Source organism: Ammospiza nelsoni, chromosome 3 (genome assembly GCF_027579445.1).
Source record: "Ammospiza nelsoni isolate bAmmNel1 chromosome 3, bAmmNel1.pri, whole genome shotgun sequence".
Lineage (NCBI taxonomy): Eukaryota > Metazoa > Chordata > Aves > Passeriformes > Passerellidae > Ammospiza > Ammospiza nelsoni.
This window is the reverse complement of record NC_080635.1, coordinates 56,904,011-56,913,599: the sequence shown is the minus strand read 5'-3', so window position 1 is coordinate 56,913,599 and position 9,589 is coordinate 56,904,011. Positions and strand designations below refer to the sequence as shown.

At 44.3% G+C, this 9,589-nt stretch overlaps 1 long non-coding RNA gene across 1 annotated transcript; it reads left to right on the top strand.

The window, feature by feature from the left end:
- Positions 1–3,415: 3,415 nt before the first annotated feature.
- On the top strand, positions 3,416–6,005 carry LOC132071556 (uncharacterized). The gene is made up of 3 exons (XR_009418141.1): positions 3,416–3,476; positions 5,003–5,121; positions 5,464–6,005. It is a non-coding gene; the product is annotated as an uncharacterized LOC132071556 (long non-coding RNA).
- The last annotated feature ends 3,584 nt before the right edge of the window (positions 6,006–9,589 follow it).

Sequence of the window (9,589 nt, the reverse complement as noted above, 5' to 3'; positions counted from 1 at the left end):
CAGCTCTTCCACTGTAAACACCAATGCTGAGGATCAGATCTCTGCTGTGAAATGCTCCTACAGAACAAAACATCACCAGAAAGCACCACAGGAGGGGTTTGAGGGCAGTACTATTTCTCATTTTCCTAAAACTAAGTTAGTTCTGTTTTTTGTAAAGTTATGCAAAGTTCAATAGAAAAGGAAAAAATAGCAAATCTGGGTACTCAGAAATACCTCAATGACTTTGAGTTGTTATGATCAAAGTTAATTTAAGGTATTTTTAATAACGAAACTTCATGACACAGACTGGCATCCTTTGTAAAAGGGATTTGAAGTGGTTTTATCAAGGCTGAGGCTCAGACTGATCCTTGTACACGTGCATGGGGAAGGAGTCCCTGAAGCACAAGTGTAGGGGCTTTTTGGAAGACCGGATGAAGAGTAACAATATCTCTGGAATATTCCAATTAAGACCAGTTGCTCTTGGCTACCTAGTGAGAAATGTTAGAGTCCCTCCCATGACCATTTACCCTGGCAGCAAATGCAGTGAAACCACTTAAACCATCCTTCTCTGGACATCATTCCCTTCCCCTGCTCCTGTCCATGACCCCTTCTTGCCACTGGCCTGGGGAATTGCAGGTGTTTTCCTTATGCAGGTGGTCTCAGGGATCCAGTTCACATCACAGTCATGACAGGAAGCTGAGGGGGAGCAATATATCGTCTTGTGGGGGCTCTGGCAGAGGAGGCAGGGGAAGGAGGAGAGTGAAAGCTATGAACAAGAGTGGTGGTGCTGTCTTGTAGCACAGTCCAGGAGCAGAAAACATTTTTACTCCCTTTCTCTAAAGCTCTCTGCAGAGTCTGGGGTGGATCCCTGGCCTCCCGCGATGGGGTGCTGTGCAAGTTCCAGGCTCCACTGCAGAGTGTGGAGGGATTATTTTAGGAAACTGAAATGTTTCCATCTCTGGAGGTCTTTGAGAACCGGACAGATGAGCAGCAGTCAAGAATAGCTCAGTTATAGTTGATCCTCCCTTGGGCCAGAGAGGCAAAGTTGGTGATTTTATATGATTTTTTTTTCTACTCCTGTGATTCCATGGTTGAAGTAGGACCGTGGTTCAACAGGGCACCACGGTTAACTAACATCTCATAACCAACACTACATGGAGTTAACCATCATATGCATCTCTGAGTTGGCAGTTTGCATTTGCTCTTTCATGCAGTATTACCCTACATCTACAAAGTTACCAAATAACCAAACTTCTCTTTCATCATCAAAAGTAGTTCTTACAAAAGCTAGGGGTACTGCTTGCCCCACATAAAAATTCACAGAACTAAAAAATTATGCTTACAAGGACCATGCAAGAGAATTAACACATTTATATGAGAATACTTTTATACTGAAGGTGCCACTGATGCTGCATGTACTTCTGTCATGGAGAATGGGAACGTGAGAGAAGGGAATCCTTTTGCCAGCATTACCCTACTTGCAGGGAATTCTGCCTCTGCACCACCATACATCCCTGGAAAAAATATTCTTATTACTGATGGATGGGAAGCCTATCCATATAAAGTCAATTAACTCCTGCAGCATTTCTGATCCTCAGAGGGGAAAAGAATTCTTGCCTGTGCCTTTTGGGGAATCTGCAGAAATATGGCTCTGGTCAGCTTTACATTGCCTTTGGGACTGATGCACACGCCCTGTTTGATTGAAAGGGATCAGATAATCATGGGAAAAACCCCTTGGGACAGAGGAGTAATATGAATATCTGTTTGATACTGCAGTGCGGACATTCAGACAGAAAAAAACACGGCTTATACCCCTGTTTCACATTACTTTTGGGGTATGGCAGGTAGTGCTTTGGGGTAATGCTCAATGGACTTGAAATTAAAGTAATGTTCAAAGCAGTTTAGTCAGATGTAGCAGTCACTGAAATAGAGATTAAAATTAAAAATACTACACCTAACATAGTGTTAGATGGAGGATAGTTAAAATCTTAGAAAATATTATCACTTTTTCCAATGCCAAGTTCATTTCCAGATACCACAAAAACTCAATCTGGGGTAGCTTCCAAAAACATTTATTGTTTCTGGAAATCAGATTTAAAATACACAGTAAGCTAAAAAATAAAAGCAACCTAGTGATTCTGTCAGCCACTACACAACAGAGCTTAGCAAAACCATACCCCATGAAAAAGAAAGCGATTTCATAGCCATTCTTAAAGAGATCTTTTCCCCTGTAGTAATCTGGTAATGAGCAGCATCGATGTCACACTGTGGACTTGAAGAGACTTTAGTGTGATCCAGTCAGACACTGCCTCTGCTCTCATCGCTCCTGACTTCACAGCCACAAGCTGACAGAGGGGCTGGCTTTAACCTGTAATTTCTGTCACACTGGTTGATCCCTGTCTAGAGCTCCATGGGCAGCACACAGCCACAGTGAGGCTCACAGGTATCATTTAAATGCAGGGCTCAGCCCCTGAAGCATGCTGTGGGAGCCCAGCTTGGTACTGAAAAGATGTATAAAAATAAAAATTCCACACTAAGCAAGACTTACCATCTCTGATTTTCTGGTGTGCCTGGCACTTCAGACCTGAAAGGAGTAACTGCAAGTTTTAATAATAACTTATTTCAATATAGGTTGGGTAACTTTAGCACTGAGAAGAGACTGCTAATGAATAAAGGAGGCATTAAATTCCCAGCCTCCAGCTAGAAGGACAGCTTGGACCTGTGCTGGTGCCAGTGGAGAGGAGACAGCCCAGGTGACAGGGACAGCTCTGCCCACACAGGGAATAGACTTCAGGAGACCCACTGCCTCACTGGTGGGCTTCCATGTCATGTGTGCACCCATTTGTGAAGAGCTCATGCTAAGAAACACCTGCCAGACACAGACCATGTCTCTCATGCAGCTGAGAGTCCTCTGGGAATGCTCCAGTACCACACTCAGCTTTTCTGGGAAGGAATTCAGTTCAGGACTGCTCGCTTTTGAGAGTAAACTTCAGTAAAGTCCACCGGAGTTTTGTTATCATGTAGTGTCCATGTTAACTGCTCATACTCTTAACTAGCAGTTTGCAGGTTGTTGGATAGAGTGGCCAAAGGGATTTACCAAGCTTCTGCGTGATGCCACTTAAATCTGAGGACAGGTCTGAAAACAAGGAGGAGAATCATACAAAAAGACTGCTTTTAAGTTTTGCAAGAAGGTTCATATTTTGCTGCCAAGATTTTTTTATGCTACCATCACAGGATGAGACACAAGCCACTGGCTGCAGGGGGATAGAACATAAGTAAATAAAGGTAGTATAGAATGTAATCTTATCCCTAAAGAGTTGCAGCTGAACCAATTACTAAAGATTAGGAGCAGGCCTGATGTTAATAGCCACACCTGTAGCCAAGCAGAAGAGTATTACAAAAGAGTGGATTGGTTGGTTGAGGGGAGCTGGAGTCAGTTGGCTGCTGTGAGCATGAGTCGGTGCCTAGAGGAGCTGCCTACAGAAGCCATCAAGGAGGTATGAAACTCCAGCAATATGGAACCCTTGCAATGTAATGACAATAGAACTCTTGTAATATAATGACAACAACTGACAATTACAGCTGTGATATTACAACTTGTAATTCAGTGAGAAACAAGCTACAGGCTAGCACCCATGCTGGTGCCTGGCCTGGCTTTCCTCAGAGGGCAGCTGCCATGCCTGGAACATGCAGCACTTCTGTGCAGAAAAAGTATTTCTCTGAAAGATCTCTGGCCCCCAAGTCATTGCCTCTGCAGCATCAGATGGAAAATATTTATGAACCACTCGAAGGATAAAACCCCCTTCTGCCCCCCAGTCTTGGCCTTTGCCAGCACCCATTCCCCCATGAGGCTAGATGCTGATGCTCCTCCCCATGGCCTGACAGACATGCTTGCTTTTGAGTTCTATGTGTTTTGAGAGACTGACTCCTTTTAGGATAAACCAACCCTGCATGCTCCAAATTGTCTTGCTGGTCCCTGGAAGGGCATATTGAAGTTGTTAATTGTGTTTTGTGAAGACCTATCACCTTTAAGGAGTATTTTCAGCTTGTTTAGTCTTGCAGCCAGAGCCAGGCCAGATAAAGAGGGATTCATTTCTGTCAGCATTATCTCCATGCCTCCCCACCACCTCACGTGGGCAGGCACAGAGAGAGGGGTCAGCCCACAGACCCAGCAAAGGGCTATGGGCACAATGATGTGGCAATAATAGCTCCTGATTTTGTGCAAAAAGAGTTTATTGATATGATACCAGTTTAGGGTAAAACTTTTGCGACTATTTTGCATTCAGTTTTCAACCAAACACTATATTTTTGAAAAAAATTGTTTCCTTTGCCCTCATTCCTTGCTCTCTCTGGGTCTCACTGATTTTCATTGCTTCTTTCTACCTGCCCTTTGCTGTCTTTGGAGTCCATAACCATCATCCCTGTGTCTCTTGACTTCTGCCACTCCTGAATTCTTTGCTTCTCTTTCCTCTTTGTTTTCTCTTTATCTTCTTTCTTAATTTCCCCTTCCTTCCTGCTTGTGAGATGCACAAAGATTGATTTCCAGCTGAGCGAGGCATCCCACACAGGGAAAGTAAACCAGGGAAGTAGTTCTTCTGAATTATTCTAAGCAGCCCCTCTCACTGCTGCAAACTATCATTGAGGCAGAGAAAAAAAGGGGTGCAAGCTCAGTCTGTGACATGTAAAATGACATACGGGAAGTCAAGTGGCCAAATGGAGAACTCTGGTTAACACTGATCTTCAGTGATTTGTGGTCACCTGCTGACTACTACAGCCTCCTCCCTTTTCTGGTACTGAAATCTTCTCCAGACATTTTCCTCAGCAAACACTCTTACTTTTGCCAGTCTGCTCTTAAGACTTTATAATCCCTTTTGTTTTCACATTGTGTTTTCTCAGCCCTGTGTTCTTTAGTTCTGTACTGAAAAAAAAAGAAAAATAGCATTCTGGCATGCAATTACTAATTCTGGTGGAGCTAGACATTTTTGTAAACATGGCTGAACGATGCATGTTGTTCTCTCTTCAGGCTCCTTTATGACCTCTGGTAAAAGCCACTCATCCAGTGTGCCTTGGTCTCATCACATCAGGACTTCCAGATTTCCTTACATTTTATTTGAGGGAACCAACGTTTTAAAAGACAAGGGGGTAATACGCTATTATTATTTTTATCCTTTGCCTGCCCCTGTGTTTTTCCTGCTGCCTAGCTTCCATGCAGCTGTTGAACATTTAAGAAAAACATGTCTCCCACTGAGCAAGTTCCCTACAAATGTGAATTGAGCTTCAGGCAAGAGGAAATGTGAGTCCTGAGGTCACTCCTGAAATCAAACTCTTGCCTGGCTGCACATAATTCTACTGTTGTGTTTTAAGGGTGATTTAGAAAAAAAGTAGTATATATTTCCCACAAAGAGTATAAAAAGAAACAAATACTGGTGATCATGAGATGATCATATGATCCTTCAAATCGCACTGTTTTTCTGGTATTTTCAGTCATGCTTTTCGAGTATGCAGCTCAGATCCAAGCAGAGAGGGGGAGAATGTGGGATTACAGAGAGAAGATGACCCGCTGGTGCTGACCAGAGTTTGTATTGGGAGGCCCCTGTGCACTCCATGCTGATGAGTGGAGAAGACTGAACTTTCCTTTCCACTTAAAGATGCTGGAGCTACACCCCCTTGTTCACCGGGGAGTAGTATTTCTGTCAGATATGAAAGCAGCTTCTAATCTGCTCTGACCTTGGCAAGAAATTCAAGTCCAAATGTAGTAACATAGAAGCTGACAGGTCAGCCTGAAGAATTTGAAGTGGGGGAGGCTTCCTTGCCTTCTTGCTTTCTTTCTGTCTTTCCCTCCTTTCGCTTGAAATCTTATCAAGGATCACTTCAAGTGCAGTGGCAGCCTGACCAGCCCTAGAAATGACACCAGCTGGGTCATTGTCCCTCCTCTTACAGCCAAGGTGCAGAGACCATTTACTGGCTGGGCTAAATCCATGCTACTATTGTTATAAATTCATAAATGTGGAGACCCCCAGAGAAAAGCTTGTTACCTTTTTATGTGTAAAAATTGATCTAAAGTTTACATCTGTACATGGTACCTTACTGAAAGACTCCTGTCTTCATGCCAGAGGCTCTCTACTTTTTGTTTTCTGAGACACAGACCCACACAAAGTTTGAAGATTGTTCTCGCTGCTGCTGAAGGCTTTTGCCTGTCAGGTGTGCTAGTGCCTTCTTCCACAAAGTAAGACAAAACCGGGACTATAGAAATGATCTATGTTTGCTCTACTTCCTGCATCCTTTCTGCATCTCTAAGATTTTTCTATGTGCCTCAACAACAAAGGGGCTAAAAATGCTTTGAGCTCAAGTCCCGATCTGGGCATTATTTAGAAGTCTGAATAATGATGGTTATCTTTCTGCCTATCTTTCTTCTGGTAATTTTTCTGGGAGTGAGCTTATTTTTGATCACGTTGGCAGAAAGTTAAAAACCTCTGGTTAAGAGTTGAGGTGCTGCTTTGTACTTTGTCAGTCAAGTGATCAGACTAGAATTTCTATGGATTGCTCACAACAAAAATTATAAATCATGAATGACCAAGGGGTATTTATAGGTTGTATTAGCTCAGAAATAGGCTTTTTGAGCCACACCAGGACCACCCCCCCCCCCCCCCCCCCGCTTATATTTGGCATTATACTGGCCAGAACAAAAGCACTTTCCTTGCATTCCTTGCATCTGAAAATTTACAATCCCATGACAAAGTAGTGTGAACAGCACATCTTGTGGCTTCCTTCAATTCAGTGGCCATGTGCACCAGTCCAGGAAAGGGAGGAGGTATTGCCCACCCAATGGCTCTGCACCCCTGGGCATGAGGGGCTCACCAGTGAAACCCTTCTGCCAACAGGGACCCTGGGCTGCTCTGTGCCTGGACACCCCCTGCCAGCCTGGGCTGACAGACACCATACAGGTGAGGGGTTAAGGGAAAAGGGCCAACTCTCAGAGGTGAAACCTCATGTGTCTGCAATAGATAGGGATGGGCCCATGAAGGGATACAAGGAAATAACAAAATAATGTAGCTGAGTAATCAGTAGTCATAGGTCACCCACACTGCTACCTATCTGCTGTCCCATTTTCTGTAGATGACATGTCAAAGGCATGATTTAATGAAGATTCTGAAGGACATTGCCTCCAGGCATTAGGAGCAGCATAGGACATAGCACAGATGCTCCTGTTTGAAAATCTCAAAAGCAAATGAAGGAGGTGGGTAGTCATGACTATTGCCAGTACTGAAAGATAACTTATAAATACGATAGGTTTAGATGGGAAAGCCAAAGATAAGTCAATCACACTTGGTGGAGACCCAGAGCTAAGCTGTAAATAGACAAATCAAGAGGTAACAGTCTAGGGAAATTATTCTGGGTGGGTACCAGCAGAGCAGGACAGTGCTTGCTCAGGCCAGAGAAAGAATGTGACAGTACTAAGACACAATCTCAGTGGTCCGTGTTTCTTCTTAAACATTTTGCCATTTCCTACCTGCAGCTATAAAGGTCTCCCAGGTGCATAGACCCTGCTCAGGGTAGAAGGAGGGAGGAAGGATTTAATGGCTTATGCAGTTTCACACTGCAAATGTCTGCTGGCTCAGCCAGCAGCCACAAAACACAATGAGAAACTGCCAGAGGGGCAGGCAGTCTGGAGAGCCTGGTTCCCATTTATGGGACAGGGCTCCTGAGGGGGATGTGTCTGTCCAGGTGGGCAGAGCTGTGGCACCCAGTGCCTTTTGGGGTGGCCGTGGGTGTCTCCCCATGGGGAGATACAGCCTGCTTGTGTCACCAAGCCTTTGGGAGAGCAGATGGGGATATGGAGGCTTGGCAGAGACTGCAGGCAAAGGGTGGGCATCTCAAGTGCCAGCCAAGCTTGTGAGGGATGGGGATGCCTCAGCAGCAGTGACTGGAAGCATATTGCTGCTGTTGAGAGTGAGAAGGTGTTTCCTTTACCTACTGATGTGCACACGTGGGGCAGGCACTGGGTGGTAGGGGAGCAGGAACAAGGACTCACTTGAACAAAGCCCTAAACAACCTCATCTAAGCCTGAAGCTCACCCTGTTTTGAGCAAGAGATTGGACTAGATGACCTCTGGAGCATCCCCCCAGTCTAATTTACTCTCTAAGTCCACTCCAAATTCCAATTTAATTTTCAGGGTGGTGTTTTAGCACCTGCTGGCTCTGAACTCTGCCATTCTTGATAACATCAGTAGTGCCAAGGCATTTCTACACAGTCACTGGGCTCAGTCCTGAGCCACAGGGGTCTCCTCCAGAAGACAAAAGAGCCTCACTCACCTGCTGCTGGAACAATGGGATAATGGCATTAGGGGGACCTTCTGTGCCTCTTTATCTCTCTCCTCTGGGCATTCCTTCCTTGATGAGGAATTTCCTCAGAGCTCTGCCTGAAAGGCTTCTTGGGTGAGATGCGTTTATCTGTGCAGCAGATAAAACACTGCAGTGGAGGTCACATTCTTCCATCTTTGACACTGACTAAGCTTGCCTGCAAGCTGGTGTCCCCTTGCACCTGCACACCACATCATTTATTCTCCTATGGCACTGCATGACTATTATACTGATAACATGAAACTAAATTACAGCCTCACTGTATATTTCCCCTCCTTAGCTGGAAAGTGGACACTTGGCATTACAGGGGTATGATGAAACACAGTCCTTTGAGCTTATTCCTTCTTCTCTTATGAAAAGAATACTCATAGAGAATATGGTTTTTTCCTTCTTTATAAAGCCAAATTTTACATTTCTTCCTCATTTAAGAAAAAAATTTAATCCACTGTCACCTTCAAGCTTCAACACCCAAACATTGCCTCCTGGAAACACCAATATAATTATACAGACAGATCAGAGCCTGTCCAGTAACCAGAGCTCTTACAGGGTTGAGAGGGGACCATTTGGGCTGTGCCCAGGACATGCTGTGAATCTCTTCAGCCAAACTCCCAATGGGATGGACTTTTGTAGTCTCCTGCCCTGTCCCATGCCCTGCGAAGAATTGTCTGTGGGCAGATGACAACAGCTAGGCTCCTGAAGCTAAGATATCTGTCCAACACCTCCTGGGAAGAGCACGACAAGTGAAGAACTGGTGAGGAGAGAAACCACAGCGAAACTACAGAGAAATCAGAAATCACAGGCTGGGTAGTAGTAGAGAGGTAGTAGAGACAGATTGGTACTAGAGAAAACTACAGTCTGGGTTTCTCTCTCTCCTGAAACAGCTCTGGGTTGTCCAACAAGGGTCTCTGAGTGCTACAGAAATGTGCAACTACTTGCTGAATGACACACTTGCTACACAAATATGCCTTTACTGAAATAGCCATCAAATTCAAGACTGAAGTCAATTTCTGCTACTAACATTATTTTTAAATTGCACAGTGTGAGGAGCCAATTTAGTTTTGTTATGTGTGACACACAGATGTGTGTCCTTACCCATGAATAGGTTTTTTCTGATACAGATCACCTCTGTGATGTCAACCTATTAGATGTAAAGATTCTGCTCATTTTATCTGTTACTGTGATTTTTCTGGGATAGGTGAACTCCTGGGAAGTAAAGAAACAGTCTTCTACCAGCAAAATTTATTCCTTTT